This window comes from Hyla sarda, chromosome 1 (assembly GCF_029499605.1).
Source record: "Hyla sarda isolate aHylSar1 chromosome 1, aHylSar1.hap1, whole genome shotgun sequence".
NCBI lineage: Eukaryota > Metazoa > Chordata > Amphibia > Anura > Hylidae > Hyla > Hyla sarda.
In genome coordinates, this window is record NC_079189.1 from 275,141,710 (window position 1) to 275,167,125 (window position 25,416).

At 50.7% G+C, this 25,416-nt stretch overlaps 9 pseudogenes; all 9 read left to right on the plus strand.

The window, feature by feature from the left end:
* The first annotated feature begins 5,624 nt into the window (after nucleotides 1–5,624).
* Nucleotides 5,625–5,744, plus strand: LOC130338956 (5S ribosomal RNA; annotated as a pseudogene).
* Nucleotides 5,745–7,615: 1,871 nt separating this feature from the next.
* Nucleotides 7,616–7,735, plus strand: LOC130352925 (5S ribosomal RNA; annotated as a pseudogene).
* Nucleotides 7,736–10,001: 2,266 nt separating this feature from the next.
* LOC130347540 (5S ribosomal RNA) lies at nucleotides 10,002–10,121 on the plus strand (annotated as a pseudogene).
* A 1,442-nt stretch (nucleotides 10,122–11,563) lies between these two features.
* On the plus strand, nucleotides 11,564–11,683 carry LOC130318094 (5S ribosomal RNA; annotated as a pseudogene).
* Nucleotides 11,684–12,555: 872 nt separating this feature from the next.
* On the plus strand, nucleotides 12,556–12,675 carry LOC130352720 (5S ribosomal RNA; annotated as a pseudogene).
* A 273-nt stretch (nucleotides 12,676–12,948) lies between these two features.
* LOC130316007 (5S ribosomal RNA) lies at nucleotides 12,949–13,068 on the plus strand (annotated as a pseudogene).
* A 681-nt stretch (nucleotides 13,069–13,749) lies between these two features.
* LOC130351891 (5S ribosomal RNA) lies at nucleotides 13,750–13,869 on the plus strand (annotated as a pseudogene).
* A 2,081-nt stretch (nucleotides 13,870–15,950) lies between these two features.
* LOC130351896 (5S ribosomal RNA) lies at nucleotides 15,951–16,070 on the plus strand (annotated as a pseudogene).
* Nucleotides 16,071–19,758: 3,688 nt separating this feature from the next.
* On the plus strand, nucleotides 19,759–19,878 carry LOC130325492 (5S ribosomal RNA; annotated as a pseudogene).
* The last annotated feature ends 5,538 nt before the right edge of the window (nucleotides 19,879–25,416 follow it).

A 25,416-nucleotide genomic window follows, 5' to 3' on the forward strand; every position in this document is an offset into this window, starting at 1 on the left:
TGTTTAAATCCACAATATACAAGGCGTGAAGATGTCAACGGCCATCCTAAGCTGAACGCGCCTGCTCTCGTCAGATCGCAGACTGCTACCCAGCTTAGGGCCCAGTAAGTACCGGCATGGGAGACTGGCTGGGAATCCCGGGTGCAGTTGACATTTTTCTCTGTTGCCGCCTTCCGCTCCGATTCCGAAAATAATTTATTGATGCTTAAATCCACAGTATACAAGGTGTGAAGCTGTCGACAGCCATCCTAAGCTTAACGCGCCTGCTCTCGTCAGATCGCAGACTGGTACAGATCTTAGGGCCCGGTAAGTACCGGCATGGGACACTGGCTGGTAATCCCGGCTGCCGTTGACATTTTGCTCTGTTTCCGCCTTCCGTTCCGATTCCGAAAAGGATTTATTGATGCTTAAATCCACAGTATACAAAGTGTGAAGCTGTCAATGGCCATCCTAAGCTGAACGCGCCTGCTCTCGTCAGATCGCAGACTGCTACCCAGCTTAGGGCCCGGTAAGTACCAGCATGGGAGACTGGCTGGGAATCCCGGGTGCAGTTGACATTTTAATCTGTTGCCGCCTTCCGCTCCGATTCGGAAAAGGATTTATTGATGCTTAAATGCACAGTATAAAGGGCGTGAAGCTGTCAACGGCCATCCTAAGCTGAACGCGCCTGCTCTTGTCAGAACGCAGACTGCTACCCATCTTAGGGCCCGGTAAGTACCAGCATGGGAGACTGGCTGGGAATCCCAGGTGTTGTTGACATTTTGCTCTGTAGCCGCCTTCCGCTCCGATTCCGAAAAGGATTTATTGATGCTTAAATCCACAGTATACAGGGTGTGAAGCCGTCTACGGCTATCCTAAGCTGAATGTACCTGTTCTTGTCAGATCGCAGACTGCTGCCCGGCAAGTACGGGCATGGGAGACTGGCTGGCAATCCAAGGTGCTATTGACATTTTGCTCTGTTGCCGCCTTCCTCTCCGATTCCGAAAAGGATTTATTGATGCTTAAATGCACAGTATAAAAAGCATGAAGCTGTCAATGGCCATCCAAAGCTGAACGCGCCTGCTCTCATCAGATCGCAGACTGCTACCCAGCCTAGGGCCCAGTAAGTACTGGCATGGGAGACTGGCTGGGAATCCCGGGTGCCGTTGACATTTTGCTCTATTGCTGCCTTCCGCTCCGATTCCGAAAAGAATTTATTGATGCTTAAATCCACAGTATACAAGGTGTGAAGCTGTCGACGGCCATCCTAAGCTTAACGTGCCTGCTCTTGTCAGATCGCAGACTGGTACAGATCTTAGGGCCCGGTAAGTACCGGCATGGGACACTGGTTGGGAATCCCGGCTGCCGTTGACATTTTGCTCTGTTGCCGCCTTCCGTTCCGATTCCGAAAAGGATTTATTGATGCTTAAATGCACAGTATAAAGTGCGAGAAGCTGTCAACGGCCATCCTAAGCTGAACGTGCCTGCTCTCGTCAGATCGCAGACTGCAACCCAGCTTAGAGCCCGGTAAGTACCAGCATGGGAGACTGGCTGGAAATCCCAGGTGTCGTTGAAATTTTGCTCTGTTGCCGCCTTACGCTCCGATTCCGAAAAGGATTTATTGATGCTTAAATCCACAGTATACAGGGTGTGAAGTTGTCTACGGCCATCCTAAGCTGAATGTGCCTGTTCTCGTCAGATCGCAGACTGCTACCCTGCTTCGGGCCTGATAAGTACCAGCATGGGAGACTGGCTGGGAATCCCGGGTGCAGTTGACATGTTGCCGCCTTCCGCTCCGATTCCGAAAAGGATTTATTGATGCTTAAATCCACAATAAACAGGATGTGAAGCTGTCAACGGCCATCCTAAGCCTGAACGTGCCTGCTCTCCTCAGATCGCAGACTGCTGCCCGGCAGTTACCGGCATGGGAGACTGGCTGGCAATCCAAGGTGCCATTGACATTTTGCTCTGTTGCCGCCTTCCTCTCCGATTAAAAAAATATTTATTGATGCTTAAATCCACAATATACAAGGCGTGAAGATGTCAACGGCCATCCTAAGCTGAACGCGCCTGCTCTCGTCAGATCGCAGACTGCTACCCAGCTTAGGGCCCAGTAAGTACCGGCATGGGAGACTGGCTGGGAATCCCGGGTGCAGTTGACATTTTGCTCTGTTGCCGCCTTCCGCTCCGATTCCGAAAAGAATTTATTGATGCTTAAATCCACAGTATACAAGGTGTGAAGCTGTCGACGGCCATCCTAAACTTAACGCGCCTGCTCTCGTCAGATCGCAGACTGGTACAGATCTTAGGGCCCGGTAAGTACCGGCATGGGACACTGGCTGGGAATCCCGGCTGCCGCTGACATTTTGCTCTGTTGTCGCCTTCCGTTCCGATTCCGAAAAGGATTTATTGATGCTTAAATCCACAGTATACAGGGTGTGAAGACGTTTACGGCCATGCTAAGCTGAATGCGCCTGTTCTCGTCAGATCGCAGACTGCTACCCAGCTTAGGGCCTGGTGAGTACCAGCATGGGAGACTGGCTGGGAATCCCGGGTGCAGTTGACATTTTAATCTGTTGCCGCCTTCCGCTCCGATTCAGAAAAGGATTTATTGATGCTTAAATGCACAGTATAAAGGGCATGAAGCTGTTAATGGCCATCCTAAGCTGAACGCGCCTGCTCTCGTCAGATTGCAGACTGCTACCCAGCTTAGGGCCCGGTAAGTACCAGCATGGGAGACTGGCTGGGAATCCCGGGTGCAGTTGACATTTTGCTCTGTTTCTCCTCCGATTCCGAATTTTTTTTATTGATGCTTAAATCCACAGTATACAAAGTGTGAAGCTGTCAACGGCCATCCTAAGCTGAACGTGTCTGCTCTCGTCAGATTGCAGACTGCTACCCAGCTTAGGGCCTGGTAAGTACCAGCATGGGAGTCTGGCTGGGAATCCCAGGTGCAGTTGACATTTTAATCTGTTGCCGCCTTCCGCTCCGATTCGGAAAAGGATTTATTGATGCTTAAATCCACAATATACAGGGTGTGAAGCTGTCAACGGCCAGCCTAAGCCTGAACGTGCCTGCTCTCCTCAGATCGCAGACTGTTGCCCGGCAGTTACCGGCATGGGAGACTGGCTGGCAATACAAGGTGCCATAGACGTTTTGCTCCTTTGCCGCCTTCCTCTCCGATTAAAAAAATATTTATTGATGTTTAAATCCACAATATACAAGGCGTGAAGATGTCAACGGCCATCCTAAGCTGAACGCGCCTGCTCTCGTCAGATCGCAGACTGCTACCCAGCTTAGGGCCCAGTAAGTACCGGCATGGGAGACTGGCTGGGAATCCCGGGTGCAGTTGACATTTTGCTCTGTTGCTGCCTTCCGCTCCGATTCCGAAAAGAATTTATTGATGCTTAAATCCACAGTATACAAGGTGTGAAGCAGTCGACGGCCATCCTAAGCTGAACGCGCCTGCTCTCGTCAGATCGCAGACTGCTACCCAGCTTAGGGCCTGGTAAGTACCAGCATGGGAGACTGGCTGGGAATCCCGGGTGCAGTTGACATTTTAATCTGTTGCCGCCTTCCGCTCCGATTCGGAAAAGGATTTATTGATGCTTAAATGCACAGTATAAAGGGCGTGAAGCTGTCAACGGCCATCCTAAGCTGAACGCGCCTGCTCTCGTCAGAACGCAGACTGCTTCCCAGCTTAGGGCCCGGTAAGTACCAGCATGGGAGACTGGCTGGGAATCCCAGGTGTTGTTGACATTTTGCTCTTTAGCCGCCTTCCGCTCCGATTCCGAAAAGGATTTATTGATGCTTAAATCCACAGTATACAGGGTGTGAAGCCGTCTACGGCTATCCTAAGCTGAATGTGCCTGTTCTTGTCAGATCGCAGACTGCTGCCCGGCAAGTACGGGCATGGGAGACTGGCTGGCAATCCAAGGTGCTATTGACATTTTGCTCTGTTGCCGCCTTCCTCTCCGATTCCGAAAAGGATTTATTGATGCTTAAAGGCACAGTATAAAAAGCATGAAGCTGTCAATGGCCATCCAAAGCTGAACGCGCCTGCTCTCGTCAGATCGCAGACTGCTACCCAGCCTAGGGCCCGGTAAGTACTGGCATGGGAGACTGGCTGGGAATCCCGGGTGCCGTTGACATATTGCTCTATTGCTGCCTTCCGCTCCGATTCCAAAAAGAATTTATTGATGCTTAAATCCACAGTATACAAGGTGTGAAGCTGTCGACGGCCATCCTAAGCTTAACGTGCCTGCTCTTGTCAGATCGCAGACTGGTACAGATCTTAGGGCCCGGTAAGTACCGGCATGGGACACTGGTTGGGAATCCCGGCTGCCGTTGACATTTTGCTCTGTTGCCGCCTTCCGTTCCGATTCCGAAAAGGATTTATTGATGCTTAAATGCACAGTATAAAGTGCGAGAAGCTGTCAACGGCCATCCTAAGCTGAACGTGCCTGCTCTCGTCAGATCGCAGACTGCTACCCAGCTTAGAGCCCGGTAAGTACCAGCATGGGAGACTGGCTGGGAATCCCGGGTGCAGTTGACATTTTAATCTGTTGCCGCCTTCCGCTCCGATTCCGAAAAGGATTTATTGATGCTTAAATGCACAGTATAAAAAGCATGAAGCTTTCAATGGCCATCCTAAGCTGAACGCGCCTGCTCTCGTCAGATCGCAGACTGCTACCCAGCTAAGGGCACAGTAAGTACCAGCATGGGAGACTGGCTGGGAATCCCGGGTGCAGTTGACATTTTAATCTGTTGACGCCTTCCGCTCCGATTCCGAAAAGGATTTATTGATGCTTAAATGCACAGTATAAAAAGCATGAAGCTTTCAATGGCCATCCTAAGCTGAACGCGCCTGCTCTCGTCAGATCGCAGACTGCTCTAGCTTAGGGCCCGGTAGGTACTGGCATGGGAGACTGGCTGGGAATCCCGGTTGCCGTTGACATTTTGCTCTATTGCTGCCTTCCGCTCCGATTCCGAAAAGAATTTATTGATGCTTAAATCCACAGTATACAAGGTGTGAAGCTGTCGACGGCCATCCTAAGCTTAACTCGCCTGCTCTCGTCAGATCGCAGACTGGTACAGATCTTAGGGCCCGGTAAGTATCGGCATGGGACACTGGCTGGGAATCCCGGCTGCCGTTGACATTTTGCTCTGTTGCCGCCTTCCGTTCCGATTCCGAAAAGGATTTATTTATGCTTAAATGCACAGTATACAAAGTGTGAAGCTGTCAACGGCCATCCTAAGCTGAACGCGCCTGCTCTCGACAGATCGCAGACCGATACCTAGCTTAGGGCCTGGTAAGTACCAGCATGGGAAACTGGCTGGGAATCCCGGCTGCCGTTGACATTTTGCTCTGTTGCCGCCTTCCGTTCCCATTCCGAAAAGGATTTATTGATGCCTAAATGAACAGTATAAAGGGCGAGAAGCTGTCAACGGCCATCCTATGCTGAACGCGCCTGCTCTCGTCAGATCGCAGACTGCTACCCAGCTTAGGGCCCGGTAAGTACCAGCATGGGAGACTGGCTGGGAATCCCGGATGCAGTTGACATTTTGCTCTGTTGCCGCCTTCCGTTCCGATTCCGAAAAGGATATATTGATGCTTAAATGCACAATATAAAAATCAAGAAGCTGTCAACGGCCATCCTAAGCTGAACGCGCCTGCTCTCGTCAGATCGCAGACTGCTACCCAGCTTAGGGCCCGGTAAGTACCAGCATGGGAGACTGGCTGGGAATAACAGGTGTTGTTGACATTTTGCTCTGTTGCCGCCTTCCGTTCCGATTCCGAAAAGGATTTATTGATGCTTAAATGCACAGTATACAAAGTGTGAAGCTGTCAACGGCCATCCTAAGCTGAACGCGCCTGCTCTCGTCAGGTCGCAGACTGCTAGCCAGCTTAGGGCCTGGAAAGTACCAGCATGGGAGACTGGCTGGGAATCCCGGGTGCAGTTGACAATTTAATCTGTTGCCGCCTTCCGCTTTGATTCGGAAAATTATTTATTGATGCTTAAATCCCCAATATAAAGGGGGTGAAGTTGTCAACGGCCATCCTAAGCAGAACGCGACTGCTCTCGTCAGATCGCAGACTGATACCCAGCTTAGGGCGTGGTAAATACCAGCATGGGAGACTGGCTGGGAATCCCAGGTGTCGTTGACATTTTGCTCTGTTGCCGCCTTACGCTCCGATTCCGAAAAGGATTTATTGATGCTTAAATCCACAGTATACAGGGTGTGAAGATGTCTATGGCCATCCTAAGCTGAATGCGCCTGTTCTCGTCAGATCGCAGACTGCTACCCAGCTTCGGGCCTGGTAAGTACCAGCATGGGAGACTGGCTGGGAATCCCGGGTGCAGTTGCCATTTTGCTCTGTTTCTGCTCCGATTCCGAAAATTATTTATTGATGCTTAAATCCACAGTATACAAAGTGTGAAGCTGTCAACGGCCATCCTAAGCTGAACGCGCCTGCTCTCGTCAGATCGCAGACTGCTACCCAGCTTAGGGCCTGGTAAGTACCAGCATGGGAGACTGGCTGGGAATCCCAGATGCAGTTGACATTTTAATCTGTTGCCGCCTTCCGCTCCGATTCGGAAAAGGATTTATTGATGCTTAAATCCACAATACACAGGGTGTGAAGCTGTCAACGGCCATCCTAAGCCTGAACGTGCCTGCTCTCCTCAGATCGCAGACTGCTGCCCGGCAGTTACCGGCATGGGTGACTGGCTGGCAATCCAAGGTGCCATTGACATTTTGCTCTGTTGCCGCCTTCCTCTCCGATTAATAAAAATATTTATTGATGCTTAAATTCACAATATACAAGGTGTGAAGATGTCAACGGCCATCCTAAGCTGAACGCGCCTGCTCTCGTCAGATCGCAGACTGCTACCCAGCTTAGGGCCCAGTAAGTACCGGCATGGGAGACTGGCTGGGAATCCCGGGTGCAGTTGACATTTTGCTCTGTTGCCGCCTTCCGTTCCGATTCCGAAAAGGATTTATTGATGCTTAAATGCACAGTATAAAAATCATGAAGCTGTCAATGGCCATCCTAAGCTGAATGCGCCTGCTCTCGTCAGATCGCAGACTGCTACCCAGCTTAGGGCCTGGTAAGTACCAGCATGGGAGACTGGCTGGGAATCCCAGATGCAGTTGACATTTTAATCTGTTGCCGCCTTCCGCTCCGATTCGGAAAAGGATTTATTGATGCTTAAATCCACAATACACAGGGTGTGAAGCTGTCAACGGCCATCCTAAGCCTGAACGTGCCTGCTCTCCTCAGATCGCAGACTACTGCCCGGCAGTTACCGGCATGGGTGACTGGCTGGCAATCCAAGGTGCCATTGACATTTTGCTCTGTTGCCGCCTTCCTCTCCGATTAATAAAAATATTTATTGATGCTTAAATTCACAATATACAAGGTGTGAAGATGTCAACGGCCATCCTAAGCTTAACTCGCCTGCTCTCGTCAGATCGCAGACTGGTACAGATCTTAGGGCCCGGTAGGTACCGGCATGGGACACTGGCTGGGAATCCCGGCTGCCGTTGACATTTTGCTCTGTTGCCGCCTTCCGTTCCGATTCCGAAAAGGATTTATTGATGCTTAAATGCACAGTATACAAAGTGTGAAGCTGTCAACGGCCATCCTAAGCTGAACGCGCCTGCTCTCGTCAGATCGCAGACTGCTACCCAGCTTAGGGCCCGGTAAATACCAGCATGGGAGACTGGCTGGGAATCCCAGGTGTCGTTGACATTTTGCTCTGTTGTCGCCTTCCGTTCCGATTCCGAAAAGGATTTATTGATGCTTAAATGCACAGTATACAAAGTGTGAAGCTGTCAACGGCCATCCTAAGCTGAACGCGCCTGTTCTCGTCAGATCGCAGACTGCTAGCCAGCTTAGGGCCTGGAAAATACCAGCATGGGAGACTGGCTGGGAATCCCGGGTGCAGTTGACAATTTAATCTGTTGCCGCCTTCCGCTTCGATTCGGAAAATTATTTATTGATGCTTAAATCCCCAATATAAAGGGGGTGAAGCTGTCAACGGCCATCCTAAGCAGAACGCGCCTGCTCTCGTCAGATTGCAGACTGATACCCAGCTTAGGGCCTGGTAAATACCAGCATGGGAGACTGGCTGGGAATCCCAGGTGTCGTTGACATTTTGCTCTGTTGCCGCCTTACGCTCCGATTCCGAAAAGGATTTATTGATGCTTAAATCCACAGTATACAGGGTGTGAAGATGTCTATGGCCATCCTAAGCTGAATGCGCCTGTTCTCGTCAGATCGCAGACTGCTACCCAGCTTCGGGCCTGGTAAGTACCAGCATGGGAGACTGGCTGGGAATCCCGGGTGCAGTTGCCATTTTGCTCTGTTTCTGCTCCGATTCCGAAAATTATTTATTGATGCTTAAATCCACAGTATACAAAGTGTGAAGCTGTCAACGGCCATCCTAAGCTGAACGCGCCTGCTCTCGTCAGATCGCAGACTGCTACCCAGCTTAGGGCCCAGTAAGTACCGGCATGGGAGACTGGCTGGGAATCCCAGATGCAGTTGACATTTTAATCTGTTGACGCTTTCCGCTCCGATTCGGAAAAGGATTTATTGATGCTTAAATCCACAATACACAGGGTGTGAAGCTGTCAACGGCCATCCTAAGCCTGAACGTGCCTGCTCTCCTCAGATGGCAGACTACTGTCCGGCAGTTACCGGCATGGGTGACTGGCTGGCAATCCAAGGTGCCATTGACATTTTGCTCTGTTGCCGCCTTCCTCTCCGATTAATAAAAATATTTATTGATGCTTAAATTCACAATATACAAGGTGTGAAGATGTCAACGGCCATCCTAAGCTGAACGCGCCTGCTCTCGTCAGATCGCAGACTGCTACCCAGCTTAGGGCCCAGTAAGTAACGGCATGGGAGACTGGCTGGGAATCCCGGGTGCAGTTGACATTATGCTCTGTTGCGCCTTCTGTTCCGATTCCGAAAAGGATTTATTGATGCTTAAATGCACAGTATAAAAAGCATGAAGCTGTCAATGGCCATCCTAAGCTGAACGCGCCTGCTCTCGTCAGATCGCAGACTGCTACCCAGCTTAGGGCCCAGTAAGTACCGGCATGGGAGACTGGCTGGGAATCCCGGGTGCAGTTGACATTTTGCTCTGTTGCCGCCTTCCGTTCCGATTCCGAAAAGGATTTATTGATGCTTAAATGCACAGTATAAAAATCATGAAGCTGTCAATGGCCATCCTAAGCTGAACGCGCCTGCTTTCGTCAGATCGCAGACTGCTACCTAGCTTAGGGCCCGGTAAGTACTGGCATGGGAGACTGGCTGGGAATCCCAGGTGTCGTTGACATCTTGCTCTGTTGCCGCCTTTCGCTCCGATTCCGAAAAGGATTTATTGATGCTTAAATCCACAGTATACAGGGTGTGAAAATGTCTACGGACATCCTAAGCTGAATGCGCTTGTTCTTGTCAGATCGCAGACTGCTACCCAGCTTCGGGCCTGGTAATTACCGGCATGGGAGGCTGGCTGGGAATCCCGGGAGCAGTTGACATTTTGCTCTGTTTCTGCTCCGATTCCGAAAATTATTTATTGATGCTTAAATCCACAGTATACAAAATGTGAAGCTTACAACGGCCATCCTAAGCTGAACAGGCCTGCTCTCGTCAGATCGCAGACTGCTACCCAGCTTTGGGCCCGGTAAGTACCAGCATGGGAGACTGGCTGGGAATCCCAGGTGTTGTTGACATTTTGCTCTGTAACCGCCTTCCGCTTCGATTCCGAAAAGGATTTATTGATGCTTAAATCCACAGTATACAGGGTGTGAAGCCGTCTACGGCTATCCTAAGCTGAATGTGCATGTTCTTGTCAGATCGCAGACTGCTGCCCGGCAAGTACGGGCATGGGAGACTGGCTGGCAATCCAAGGTGCTATTGACATTTTGCTCTGTTGCCGCCTTCCTCTCCGATTCCGAAAAGGATTTATTGATGCTTAAATGCACAGTATAAAAAGCATGAAGCTGTCAATGGCCATCCTAAGCTGAACGCGCCTGCTCTCGTCAGATCGCAGACTGCTACCCAGCTTAGGGCCCGGTAAGTACTGGCATGGGAGACTGGCTGGGAATCCCAGGTGCCGTTGACATTTTGCTCTATTGCTGCCTTCCGCTCCGATTCCAAAAAGAATTTATTGATGCTTAAATCCACAGTATACAAGGTGTGAAGCTGTTGACGGCCATCCTAAGCTTATTGATGCCTAAATGCACAGTATAAAGGGCGAGAAGCTGTCAACGGCCATCCTAAGCTGAACGCGCCTGCTCTCGTCAGATCGCCGCCTTCCGCTCCGATTCGGAAAAGGATTTATTGATGCTTAAATCCACAATACACAGGGTGTGAAGCTGTCAACGGCCATCCTAAGCCTGAACGTGCCTGCTCTCCTCAGATCGCAGACTGCTGCCCGGCAGTTACCGGCATGGGAGGCTGGCTGGCAATCCAAGGTGCCATTGACATTTTGCTCTGTTGCCACCTTCCTCTCCGATTAAAAAATTATTTATTGATGCTTAAATCCACAATATACAAAGTGTGAAGATGTCAACGGCCATCCTAAGCTGAACGCGCCTGCTCTCGTCAGATCGCAGACTGCTACCCAGCTTAGGGCCCAGTAAGTACCGGCATGGGAGACTGGCTGGGAATCCCGGGTGCAGTTGACATTATGCTCTGTTGCCGCCTTCCATTCCGTTTCCGAAAAGGATTTATTGATGCTTAAATGCACAGTATAAAAAGCATGAAGCTGTCAATGGCTATCCTAAGCTGAACGCGCCTGCTCTCGTCAGATCGCAGACTGGTACAGATCTTAGGGCCCGGTAAGTACTGGCATGGGACACTGGCTGGGAATCCCGGCTGCCGTTGACATTTTGCTCTGTTGCCGCCTTCCGTTCCGATTCCGAAAAGGATTTATTGATGCTTAAATGCACAGTATACAAAGTGTGAAGCTGTCAGCGGCCATCCTAAGCTGAACGCGCCTGCTCTCGTCAGATCGCAGACTGCTACCCAGCTTAGGGCCTGGTAAGTACCAGCATGGGAGACTGGCGTGGAATCCCGGGTGCAGTTGACATTTTAATCTGTTGCCGCCTTCCGCTCCTATTCGGAAAAGGATTTATTGATGCTTAAATGCACAGTACAAAGGGCGTGAAGCTGTTAACGGCCATCCTAACCTGAACGCGCCTGCTCTCGTCAGATCGCAGACTGCTACCCAGCTTAGGGCCCGGTAAGTACCAGCATGGGAGACTGGCTGGGAATCTCAGGTGTTGTTGACATTTTGCTCTGTAGCTCTGTAGACATTTTGCTCCGATTCCGAAAAGGATTTATTAAATCCACAATATACAGGGTGTGAAGCCGTCTACGGCTATCCTAAGCTGAATGCGCCTGTTCTTGTCAGATCTCAGACTGCTGCCCGGCAAGTACGGGCATGGGAGACTGGCTGGCAATCCAAGGTGCTATTGACATTTTGATCTGTTGCCGCCTTCCTCTCCGATTAAAAAAAATATTTATTGATGCTTAAATCCACAGTATACAAAGAGTGAAGATGTCAACGGCCATCCTAAGCTGAACGCGCCTGCTCTCGTCAGATCGCAGACTGCTACCCAGCTTAGGGCCCGGTAAGTACTGGCATGGGAGACTGGCTGGGAATCCCGGGTGCCGTTGATATTTTGCTCTATTGCTGCCTTCCGCTCCGATTCCGAAAAGAATTTATTGATGCTTAAATCCACAGTATACAAGGTGTGAAGCTGTCGACGGCCATCCTAAGCTTAACGCGCCTGCTCTCGTCAGATCGCAGACTGGTACAGATCTTAGGGCCCGGTAAGTACCGGCATGGGACACTGGCTGGGAATCCCGGCTGCCGTTGACATTTTGCTCTGTTGCCGCCTTCCGTTCCAATTCCGAAAAGGATTTATTGATGCCTAAATGCACAGTATAAAGGGCAAGAAGCTGTCAACGGCCATCCTAAGCTGAACGCGCCTGCTCACGTCAGACTGCTACCCAGCTTAGGGCTCGGTAAGTACCAGCATGGGAGACTGGCTGGGAATCCCAGGTGTCGTTGACATTTTGCTCTGTTGCCGCCTTCCGCTCCCATTCCGAAAAGGATTTATTGATGCTTAAATCCACAGTAAACAGGGTTTGAAGATGTCTACGGCCATCCTAAGCTGAATGCGCCTGTTCTCGTCAGATCGCAGACTGCTACCCAGCTTAGGGCCTGGTAAGTACCAGCATGGGAGACTGGCTGGGAATCCCAGGTGCAGTTGACATTTTAATCTGTTGCCGCCTTCCGCTCCGATTCGGAAAAGCATTTATTGATGCTTAAATCCACAATATACAGGGTGTGAAGCTGTCAACGGCCATCCTAAGCCTGAACGTGCCTGCTCTCCTCAGATCGCAGACTGTTGCCCGGCAGTTACCGGCATGGGAGACTGGCTGGCAATACAAGGTGCCATTGACATTTTGCTCCGTTGCCGCCTTCCTCTCCGATTAATAAAAATATTTATTGATGCTTAAATCCACAATATACAAGGCGTGAAGCTGTCAACGGCCATCCTAAGCTGAACACGCCTGCTCTCGTCAGATCGCAGACTGCTACCCAGCTTAGGGCCTGGTAAGTACCAGCATGGGAGACTGGCTGGGAATCCCGGGTGCAGTTGACATTTTAATCTGTTGCCGCCTTCCGCTCCGATTCGGAAAAGGATTTATTGATGCTTAAATCCACAATATACAGGGTGTGAAGCTGTCAACGGCCATCCTAAGCCTGAACGTGCCTGCTCTCCTCAGATCGCAGACTGCTGCCCGGCAAGTACGGGCATGGGAGACTGGCTGGCAATCCAAGGTGCTATTGACATTTTGCTCTGTTGCCGCCTTCCTCTCCGATTCCGAAAAGGATTTATTGATGCTTAAATGCACAGTATAAAAAGCATGAAGCTGTCAATGGCCATCCTAAGCTGAACGCGCCTGCTCTCGTCAGATCGCAGACTGCTACCCAGCTTAGGGCCCGGTAAGTACTGGCATGGGAGACTGGCTGGGAATCCCGGGTGCCGTTGACATTTTGCTCTATTGCTGCCTTCCGCTCCGATTCCGAAAATAATTTATTGATGCTTAAATCCACAGTATACAAGGTGTGAAGCTGTCGACGGCCATCCTAAGCTTAACGTGCCTGCTCTTGTCAGATCGCAGACTGGTACAAATCTTAGGGCCCGGTAAGTACCGGCATGGGACACTGGCTGGGAATCCCGGCTGCCGTTGACATTTTGCTCTGTTGCCGACTTACGTTCCGATTCCGAAAAGGATTTATTGATGCTTAAATGCACAGTATAAAGTGCGAGAAGCTGTCAACGGCCATCCTAAGCTGAACGTGCCTGCTCTCGTCAGATCGCAGACTGCTACCTAGCTTAGGGCCCGGTAAGTACCAGCATGGGAGACTGGCTGGGAATCCCTGGTGTCGATGACATTTTGCTCTGTTGCCGCCTTCCGTTCCGATTCCGAAAAGGATTTATTGATGCTTAAATGCACAGTATACAAAGTGTGAAGCTGTCAACGGCCATCCTAAGCTGAACGCGCCTGTTCTCGTCAGATCGCAGACTGCTACCCAGCTTCGGGCCTGGTAAGTACCAGCATGGGAGACTGGCTGGGAATCCCGGGTGCAGTTGACATTTTGCTCTGTTTCTGCTCCGATTCCGAAAATGATTTATTGATGCTTAAATCCACAGTATACAAAGCGTGAAGCTGTCAACGGCCATCCTAAGCTGAACGCGCCTGCTCTCGTCAGATCGCAGACTGCTACCCAGCTTAGGGCCTGGTAAGTACCAGCATGGGAGACTGGCTGGGAATCCCGGGTGCAGTTGACATTTTAATCTGTTGCCGCCTTCCGCTACGATTCGGAAAAGGATTTATTGATGCTTAAATCCACAATATACAGGGTGTGAAGCTGTCAACGGCCATCCTAAGCCTGAACGTGCCTGCTCTCCTCAGATCGCAGACTGCTGCCCGGCAGTTACCGGCATGGGAGACTGGCTGGCAATCCAAGGTGCCATTGACATTTTGCTCTGTTGCCGCCTTCCTCTCCGATTAAAAAAATATTTATTGATGCTTAAATCCACAATATACAAGGCTTGAAGATGTCAACGGCCATCCTAAGCTGAACGCGCCTGCTCTCGTCAGATTGCAGACTGCTACCCAGCTTAGGGCCCAGTAATTACCGGCATGGGAGACTGGCTGGGAATCCCGGGTGCAGTTTACATTATGCTCTGTTGCCGCCTTCCGTTCCGATTCCGAAAAGGATTTATTGATGCTTAAATGCACAGTATAAAAAGCATGAAGCTTTCAATGGCCATCCTAAGCTGAACGCGCCTGCTCTCGTCAGATCGCAGACTGCTCTAGCTTAGGGCCCGGTAGGTACTGGCATGGGAGACTGGCTGGGAATCCCGGTTGCCGTTGAAATTTTGCTCTATTGCTGCCTTCCGCTCCGATTCCGAAAATAATTTATTGATGCTTAAATCCACAGTATACAAGGTGTGAAGCTGTCGACGGCCATCCTAAGCTTAACTCGCCTGCTCTCGTCAGATCGCAGACTGGTACAGATCTTAGGGCCCGGTAAGTACCGGCATGGGACACTGGCTGGGAATCCCGGCTGCCGTTGACATTTTGCTCTGTTGCCGCCTTCCGTTCCGATTCTGAAAAGGATTTATTGATGCTTAAATGCACAGTATACAAAGTGTGAAGCTGTCAACGGCCATCCTAAGCTGAACGCTCCTGCTCTTGACAGATCGCAGACTGATACCCAGCTTAGGGCCTGGTAAGTACCAGCATGGGAGACTGGCTGGGAATCCCGGCTGCCGTTGACATTTTGCTCTGTTGCCGCCTTCCGTTCCGATTCCGAAAAGGATTTATTGATGCCTAAATGCACAGTATAAAGGGCGAGAAGCAGTCAACGGCCGTCCTAAGCTGAACGCGCCTGCTCTCGTCAGATCGCAGACTGCTACCCAGCTTAGGGCCCGGTAAGTACCAGCATGGGAGACTGGCTGGGAATCCCGGGTGCAGTTGACATTTTGCTCTGTTGCCGCCTTCCGTTCCGATTCTGAAAAGGATATATTGATGCTTAAATGCACAATATAAAAATCAAGAAGCTGTCAACGGCCATCCTAAGCTGAACGCGCCTGCTCTCGTCAGATCGCAGACCGCTACCCAGCTTAGGGCCCGGTAAGTACCAGCATGGGAGACTGGCTGGGAATCCCTGGTATCGATGACATTTTGCTCTGTTGCCGCCTTCTGTTCCGATTCCGAAAAGGATTTATTGATGCTTAAATGCACAGTATACAAAGTGTGAAGCTGTCAACGGCCATCCTAAGCTGAACGCGCCTGCTCTCGTCAGATCGCAGACTGCTACCCAGCTTAGGGCCTGGTAAGTACCAGCATGGGAGACTGGCTTGGAATCCCGGGTGCAGTTGACATTTTAATCTGTTGCCGCCTTCCGCTTCGATTCGGAAAATTATTTATTGATGCTTAAATCCACAATATAAAGGGGTTGAAGCTGTCAACGGCCATCCTAAGCTGAACGCGCCTGCTCTCGTCAGATCGCAGACTGATACCCAGCTTAGGCCCTGGTAAGCACCAGCATGGGAGACTGGCTGGGAATCCCAGGTGTCGTTGACATTTTGCTCTGTTGCCGCCTTACGCTCCGATTCCGAAAAGGATTTATTGATGCTTAAATCCACAGTATACAGGGTATGAAGATGTCTATGGCCATCCTAAGCTGAATGCGCCTGTTCTCGTCAGATCGCAGACTGCTACCCAGCTTCGGGCCTGGTAAGTACCAGCATGGGAGACTGGCTGGGAATCCCGGGTGCAGTTGACATTTTGCTCTTTTTCTGCTCCGATTCCGAAAATTATTTATTGATGCTTAAATCCACAGTATACAAAGTGTGAAGCTGTCAACGGCCATCCTAAGCTGAACGCGCCTGCTCTCGTCAGATCGCAGACTGCTACCCAGCTTAGGGCCTGGTAAGTACCAGCATGGGAGACTGGCTGGGAATCCCGGGTGCAGTTGACATTTTAATTTGTTGCTGCCTTCCGCTCCGATTCGGAAAAGGATTTATTGATGCTTAAATCCACAATACACAGGGTGTGAAGCTGTCAACGGCCATCCTAAGCCTGAACGTGCCTGCTCTCCTCAGATCACAGACTGCTGCCCAGCAGTTACCAGCATGGGAGACTGGCTGGCAATTCAAGGTGCCATTGACATTTTGCTCTGTTGCTGCCTTCCTCTCCGATTAATAAAAATATTTATTGATGCTTAAATCCACAATATACAAGGCGTGAAGATGTCAACGGCCATCCTAAGCTGAACGCGCCTGCTCTCGTCAGATCGCAGACTGCTACCCAGCTTAGGGCCCAGTAATTACCGGCATGGGAGACTGGCTGGGAGTCCCGGGTGCAGTTGACATTATGCTCTGTTGCCGCCTTCTGTTCCGATTCCGAAAAGGATTTATTGATGCTTAAATGCACAGTATAAAATGCATGAAGCTGTCAATGGCCATCCTAAGCTGAACGCGCCTGCTCTCGTCAGATCACAGACTGCTACCCAGCTAAGGGCACAGTAAGTACCAGCATGGGAGACTGGCTGGGAATCCCGGGTGCAGTTGACATTTTAATCTGTTGCCGCCTTCCGCTCCGATTCCGAAAAGGATTTATTGATGCTTAAATGCACAGTATAAAAAGCATGAAGCTTTCAATGGCCATCCTAAGCTGAACGCGCCTGCTCTCATCAGATCGCAGACTGCTCTAGCTTAGGGCCCGGTAGGTACTGGCATGGGAGACTGGCTGGGAATCCCGGTTGCCGTTGACATTTTGCTCTATTGCTGCCTTCCGCTCCGATTCCGAAAATAATTTATTGATGCTTAAATCCACAGTATACAAGGTGTGAAGCTGTCGACGGCCATCCTAAGCTTAACGCGCCTGCTCTCGTCAGATCGCAGACTGGTACAGATCTTAGGGCCCGGTAAGTACCGGCATGGGACACTGGCTGGGAATCCCGGCTGCCGTTGACATTTTGCTCTGTTGCCGCCTTCCGTTTCCGATTCCGAAAAGGATTTATTGATGCTTAAATGCACAGTATACAAAGTGTGAAGCTGTCAACGGCCATCCTAAGCTGAACGCGCCTGCTCTCGACAGATCGCAGACTGATACCCAGTTTGGGGCCTGGTAAGTTCCAGCATGGGAGACTGGCTGGGAATCCCGGCTGCCGTTGACATTTTGCTCTGTTGTCGCCTTCCGTTCCGATTCCGAAAAGGATTTATTGATGCCTAAATGCACAGTATAAAGGCCGAGAAGCTGTCAACGGCCATCCTAAGCTGAACGCGCCTGCTCTCGTCAGATTGCAGACTGCTACCCAGCTTAGGGCCCGGTAAGTACCAGCATGTGAGACTGGCTGGGAATCCCGGGTGCAGTTGACATTTTGCTCTGTTGCCGCCTTCCGTTCCGATTCCGAAAAGGATATATTGATGCTTAAATGCACAATATAAAAATCAAGAAGCTGTCAACGGCCATCCTAAGCTGAACGTGCCTGCTCTCGTCAGATCGCAGACTGCTAGCCAGCTTAGGGCCCTGTAAGTACCAGCATGGGAGACTGGCTGGGAATCCCAGGTGTCGTTGACATTTTGCTCTGTTGCCGCCTTCCGTTCCGATTCCGAAAAGGATTTATTGATGCTTAAATGCACAGTATACAAAGTGTGAAGCTGTCAACGGCCATCCTAAGCTGAACGCGCCTGCTCTCGTCAGATTGCAGACTGCTACTCAGCTTAGGGCCTGGTAAGTACCAGCATGGGAGACTGGCTGGGAATCCCGGGTGCAGTTGACATTTCAATCTGTTGCCGCCTTCCGCTTCGATTCGGAATATTATTTATTGATGCTCAAATCCACAATATAAAGGGCGTGAAGCTGTCAACGGCCATCCTAAGCTTAACGCGCCTGCTCTCGTCAGATCGCAGACTGATACCCAGCTTAGGGCCTGGTAAGTACCAGCATGGGAGACGGGCTGGGAATCCCAGGTGTCGTTGACATTTTGCTCTGTTGCCGCCTTACGCTCCGATTCCGAAAAGGATTTATTGATGCTTAAATCCACAGTATACAGGGTGTGTAGATGTCTATGGCCATCCTAAGCTGAATGCGCCTGTTCTCGTCAGATCGCAGACTGCTACCCAGCTTCGGGCCTGGTAAGTACCAGCATGGGAGACTGGCTGGGAATCCCGGGTGCAGTTGCCATTTTGCTCTGTTTCTGCTCCGATTCCGAAAATTGTTTATTGATGCTTAAATCCACAGTATACAAAGTGTGAAGCTGTCAACGGCCATCCTAAGCTGAACGCGCCTGCTCTCGTCAGATTGCAGACTGCTATCCAGCTTAGGGCCTGGTAAGTACCAGCATGGGAGACTGGCTGGGAATCCCAGGTGCAGTTGACATTTTAATCTGTTGCCGCCTTCCGCTCCGATTCGGAAAAGGATTTATTGATGCTTAAATCCACAATACACAGGGTGTGAAGCTGTCAACGGCCATCCTAAGCCTGAACGTGCCTGCTCTCCTCAGATCGCAGACTACTGCCCGGCAGTTACCGGCATGGGAGACTGGCTGGCAATCCAAGGTGCCATTGACATTTTGCTCTGTTGCCGCCTTCCTCTCCGATTAATAAAAATATTTATTGATGCTTAAATTCACAATATACAAGGCGTGAAGATGTCAACGGCCATCCTAAGCTGAACGCGCCTGCTCTCGTCAGATCGCAGACTGGTACAGATCTTAGGGCCCGGTAAGTACCGGCATGGGACACTGGCTGGGAATCCCGGCTGCCGTTGACATTTTGCTCTGTTGCCGCCTTCCGTTCCGATTCCGAAAAGGATTTATTGATGCTTAAATGCACAGTTTACAAAGTGTGAAGCTGTCAACGGCCATCCTAAGCTGAACGCGCCTGCTCTCGACAGATCGCAGACTGATACCCAGCTTAGGGCCTGGTAAGTACCAGCATGGGAGACTGGCTGGGAATCCCGGCTGCCGTTGACATTTTGCTCTGTTGCCGCCTTCCGTTCCGATTCCGAAAAGGATTTATTGATGCCTAAATGCACAGTATAAAGGGCGAGAAGCTGTCAACAGCCATCCTAAGCAGAACGCGCCTGCTCTCGTCAGATCGCAGACTGCTACCCAGCTTAGGGCCCGGTAAGTACCAGCATGGGAGACTGGCTGGGAATCCCAGGTGCAGTTGACATTTTGCTCTGTTGCCGCCTTCCGTTCCGATTCCGAAAAGGATATATTGATGCTTAAATGCGCAATATAAAAATCAAGAAGCTGTCAATGGCCATCCTAAGCTGAACGCGCCTGCTCTCGGCAGATCGCAGACTGCTACCCAGCTTAGGGCCCGGTAAGTACCAGCATGGGAGACTGGCTGGGAATCCCAGATGTCGTTGACGTTGTGCTTTGTTGCCGCCTTCCGTTCTGATTCCGAAAAGGATTTATTGATGCTTAAATGCACAGTATACAATGTGTGAAGCTGTCAACGGCCATCCTAAGCTGAACGCGCCTGCTCTGGTCAGATCGCAGACTGCTACCCAGCTTAGGGCCTGGTAAGTACCAGCATGGGAGACTGGCTGGGAATCCCGGGTGCAGTTGACATTTTAATCTGTTGCCGCCTTCCGCTTCGATTCGGAAAATTATTTATTGATGCTTAAATCCACAATATAAAGGGCGTGAAGCTGTCAACGGCCATCCTAAGCTGAACGCGCCTGCTCTCGTCAGATCGCAGACTGATACCCAGCTTAGGGCCTGGTAAGTACCAGCATGGGAGACTGGCTGGGAATCCCAGGTGTCGTTGACATTTTGCTCTGTTGCCGCCTTACGCTCCGATTCCGAAAAGGATTTATTGATGTTTAAATCCACAGTATACAGGGTGTGAAGATGTCTATGGCCATCCTAAGCTGAATGCGCCTGTTCTCGTCAGATCGCAGACTGCTACCCAACTTCAGGCCTGGTAAGTACCAGCATGGGAGACTGGCTGGGAATCCTGGGTGCAGTTGCCATTTTGCTCTGTTTCTGCTCCGATTCCGAAAATTGTTTATTGATGCTTAAATCCACAGTATACAAAGTGTGAAGCTGTCAACGGCCATCCTAAGCTGAACGTGCCTGCTCTTGTCAGATCGCAGACTGCTACCCAGCTTAGGGCCTGGTAAGTACCAGCATAGGAGACTGGCTGGGAATCCCAGGTGCAGTTGACATTTTAATCTGTTGCCGCCTTCCGCTCCGATTCGGAAACGGATTTATTGATGCTTAAATCCACAATACACAGGGTGTGAAGCTGTCAACGGCCATCCTAAGCCTGAACGTGCCTGCTCTCCTCAGATCGCAGACTACTGCCCGGCAGTTACCGGCATGGGAGACTGGCTGGCAATCCAAGGTGCCATTGACATTTTGCTCTGTTGCCGCCTTCCTCTCCGATTAATAAAAATATTTATTGATGCTTAAATTCACAATATACAAGGCGTGAAGATGTCAACGGCCATCCTAAGCTGAACGCGCCTTCTCTCGTCAGATCGCAGACTGCTACCCAGCTTAGGGCCCAGTAAGTACCGGCATGGGAGACTGGCTGGGAATCCCGGGTGCAGTTGACATTTTGCTCTGTTGCCGCCTTCCGTTCCGATTCCGAAAATGATTTATTGATGCTTAAATGCACAGTATAAAAAACATGAAGCTGTCAATGGCCATCCTAAGCTGAACGCGCCTGCTTTCGTCAGATCGCAGACTGCTACCTAGCTTAGGGCCCGGTAAGTACTGGCATGGGAGACTGGCTGGGAATCCCGGTTGCCGTTGACATTTTGCTCTATTGCTGCCTTCCGCTCCAATTCCGAAAATAATTTATTGATGCTTAAATCCACAGTATACAAGGTGTGAAGCTGTCGACGGCCATCCTAAGCATAATGCGCCTGCTCTCGTCAGAATGCAGACTGGTACAGATCTTAGGGCCCGGTAAGTACCGGCATGGGACACTGGCTGGGAATCCCGGCTGCCGTTGACATTTTGCTCTGTTGCCGCCTTCCGTTCCGATTCCGAAAAGGATTTATTGATGCCTAAATGCACAGTTTAAAGGGCGAGAAGCTGCCGACGGCCATCCTAAGCTGAACGCGCCTGCTCTCGTCAGATCGCAGACTGCTACCCAGCTTAGGGCCCGGTAAGTACCAGCATGGGAGACTGGCTGGGAATCCAGGGTGCAGTTGACATTTTAATCTGTTGCCGCCTTCCGCTTCGATTCGGAAAATTATTTATTGATGCTTAAATTCACAATATAAAGGGCGTGAAGCTGTCAACTGCCATCCTAAGCTAAACGCGTCTGCTCTCTTCAGATCGCAGACTGCTACCCAGCTTAGGGCCCGGTAAGTACCAGCATGGGAGACTGGCTGGGAGTCCCAGGTGTTGTTGACATTTTGCTCTGTAGCCGCCTTCCGCTCCGATTCCGAAAAGGATTTATTGATGCTTAAATCCACAGTATACAGGGTGTGAAGCCGTCTACGGCTATCCTAAGCTGAATGTGCCTGTTCTTGTCAGATCGCAGACTGCTGCCCGGCAAGTACGGGCATGGGAGACTGGCTGGCAATCCAAGGTGCTATTGACATTTTGCTCTGTTGCCGCCTTCCTCTACGATTCCGAAAAGGATTTATTGATGCTTAAATGCACAGTATAAAAAGCATGAAGCTGTCAATGGCCATCCTAAGCTGAATGCGCCTGCTCTCGTCAGATCGCAGACTGCTACCCAGCTTAGCGCCCGGTAAGTACTGGCATGGGAGACTGGCTGGGAATCCTGGGTGCCGTTGACATTTTGCTCTATTGCTGCCTTCCGCTCCGATTCCGAAAATAATTTATTGATGCTTAAATCCACAGTATACAAGGTGTGAAGCTGTCGACGGCCATCCTAAGCTTAACGCGCCTGCTCTCGTCAGATCGCAGACTGGTACAGATCTTAGGGCCCGGTAAGTACCGGCATGGGACACTGGCTGGGAATCCCGGCTGCCGTTGACATTTTGCTCTGTTGCCGCCTTCCGTTCCGATTCCGAAAAGGATTTATTGATGCCTAAATGCACAGTTTAAAGGGCGAGAAGCTGCCGACGGCCATCCTAAGCTGAACGCGCCTGCTCTCGTCAGATCGCAGACTGCTACCCAGCTTAGGGCCCGGTAAGTACCAGCATGGGAGACTGGCTGGGAATCCCAGGTGTCGTTGACATTTTGCTCTGTTGCCGCCTTCCGCTCCGATTCCGAAAAGGTTTTATTGATGCTTAAATCCACAGTATACAGGGTGTGAAGATGTCTATGGCCATCCTAAGCTGAATGCGCGTGTTCTCGTCAGATCGCAGACTGCCACCCAGCTTCGGGCCTGGTAAGTACCAGCATGGGAGACTGGCTGGGATTCCCGGGTGCAGTTGACATTTTGCTCCGATTCCGAAAATTATTTATTGATGCTTAAATCCACAGTATACAAAGTGTGAAGCTGTCAACGGCCATCCTAAGCTGAACACGCCTGCTCTCGTCAGATCGCAGACTGCTACCCAGCATAGGGCCTGGTAAGTACCAGCATGGGTGACTGGCTGGGAATCCCGGGTGCAGTTGACATTTTAATCTGTTGCCGCCTTCCGCTCCGATTCGGAAAAGGATTTATTGATGCTTAAATCAACAATATACAGGGTGTGAAGCTGTCAACGGCCATCCTAAGCCTGAACGTGCCTGCTCTCCTCAGATCGCAGACTACTGCCCGGCAGTTACCGGCATGGGAGACTGGCTGGCAATCCAAGGTGCCATTGACATTTTGCTCTGTTGCCGCCTTCCTCTCCGATTAATAAAAATATTTATTGATGCTTAAATTCACAATATACAAGGCGTGAAGATGTCAACGGCCATCCTAAGCTGAACGCGCCTGCTCTCGTCAGATCGCAGACTGCTACCCAGCTTAGGGCCCAGTAAGTACCGGCATGGGAGACTGGCTGGGAATCCCGGGTGCAGTTGACATTATGCTCTGTTGCCGCCTTCCGTTCCGATTCCGAAAAGGATTTATTGATGCTTAAATGCACAGAATACAGGGTGTGAAGCTGTCAACGGCCATCCTAAGCTGAACGCGCCTGCTCTCGTCAGATCGCAGACTGATACCCAGCTTAGGGCCTGGTAAGTACCAGCATGGTAGACTGGCTGGAATCCCGGGTGCAGTTGACATTTTAATCTGTTGCCGCCTTCCGCTCCGATTCGGAAAAGGATTTATTGATGCTTAAATCCACAATATACAGGGTGTGAAGCTGTCAACGGCCATCCTCAGCTGAACGTGTCTGCTCTCCTCAGATCGCAGACTGCTGCCCGGCAGATACCGGCGTGGGAGACTGGCTGGCAATCCAAGGTGCCATTCACATTTTGCTCTGTTGTCGCCTTCCTCTCCGATTAATAAAAATATTAATTGATGCTTAAATCCACAGTATACAAAGTGTGAAGCTGTCAACGGCCATCCTAAGCTGGACGCGCTTGCTCTCGTCAGATTGCAGACTGTTACCCAGCTTAGGGCCTGGTAAGTACCAGCATGGGAGACTGGCTGGGAATCCCGGGTGCAGTTGACATTTTAATCTGTTGCCGCCTTCCGCTCTGATTCGGAAAAGGATTTATTGATGCTTAAATGCACAGTATAAAGGGCGTGAAGCTGTCAACGGCCATCCTAAGCTGAACGCGCTTGCTCTCGTCAGAACGCAGACTGCTACCCAGCTTAGGGCCCGGTAAGTATCAGCATGGGAGACTGGCTGGGAATCCCAGGTGTTGTTGACATTTTGCTCTGTAGCCGCCTTCCGCTCCGATTCCGAAAAGGATTTATTGATGCTTAAATCCACAGTATACAGGTTGTGAAGCAGTCTACGGCTATCCTAAGCTGAATGTGCCTGTTCTTGTCAGATCGCAGACTGCTGCCCGGCAAGTACGGGCATGGGAGACTGGCTGGCAATCCAAGGTGCTATTGACATTTTGCTCTGTTGCCGCCTTCCTCTCTGATTCCGAAAAGGATTTATTGATGCTTAAATGCACAGTATAAAAAGCATGAAGCTGTCAATGGCCATCCTAAGCTGAACGCGCCTGCTCTCGTCAGATCGCAGACTGCTACCCAGCTTAGAGCCCGGTAAGTACTGGCGTGGGAGACTGGCTGGGAATCCCGGGTGTCGTTGACATTTTGCTCTGTTGCCGCCTTACGCTCCAATTCCGAAAAGGATTTATTGATGCTTAAATCCACAGTATACAGGGTGTGAAGATGTCAACGGCCATCCTAAGCTGAATGCGCCTGTTCTCGTCAGATCGCAGACTGCTACCCAGTTTCGGGCCTGGTAAGTACCAGCATGGGAGACTGGCTGGGAATCCCGGGTGCAGTTGACATTTTAATCTGTTGCTGCCTTCCGCTTCGATTCGGAAAAGGATTTGTTGATGCTTAAATCCACAATGCACAGGGTGTGAAGCTGTCAATGGCCATCCTAAGCCTCCTCAGATCGCAGACTGCTCCCTGGCAGTTACCAGCATGGGAGACTGGCTGGCAATTCAAAGTGCCATTGACATTTTGCTCTGTTGCCGCCTTCCTCTCCGATTAATAAAAATATTTATTGATGCTTAAATCCACAATATACAAGGCGTGAAGATGTCAACGGCCATCCTAAGCAGAACGCGCCAGCTCTCGTCAGATCGCAGACTGCTACCCAGCTTAGGGCCCAGTAATTACCGGCATGGGAGACTGGCTGGGAATCCCGGGTGCAGTTGACATTTTGCTCTGTTGCCGCCTTCCGTTCCGATTCCGAAAAGGATTTATTGATGCTTAAATGCACAGTATAAAAAGCATGAAGCTGTCAATGGCCTACCTAAGCTGAACGCGCCTGCTCTCGTCAGATCGCAGACTGCTACCCAGCTAAGGGCACAGTAAGTACCAGCATGGGAGACTGGCTGGGAATCCCGGGTGCAGTTGACATTTTAATCTGTTGCTGCCTTCCGCTCCGATTCCGAAAAGGATTTATTGATGCTTAAATGCACAGTATAAAAAGCATGAAGCTGTCAATGGCCATCCTAAGCTGAACGCGCCTGCTCTCGTCAGATCGCAGACTGCTCTAGCTTAGGGCCCGGTAGGTACTGGCATGGGAGACTGGCTGGGAATCCCGGTTGCCGTTGACATTTTGCTCTATTGCTGCCTTCCGCTCCGATTCCGAAAATAATTTATTGATGCTTAAATCCACAGTATACAAGGTGTGAAGCTGTCGACGGCCATCCTAAGCTTAACGCGCCTGCTCTCGTCAGATCGCAGACTGGTACAAATCTTAGGGCCCGGTAAGTACCGGCATGGGACACTGGCTGTGAATCCCGACTGCCG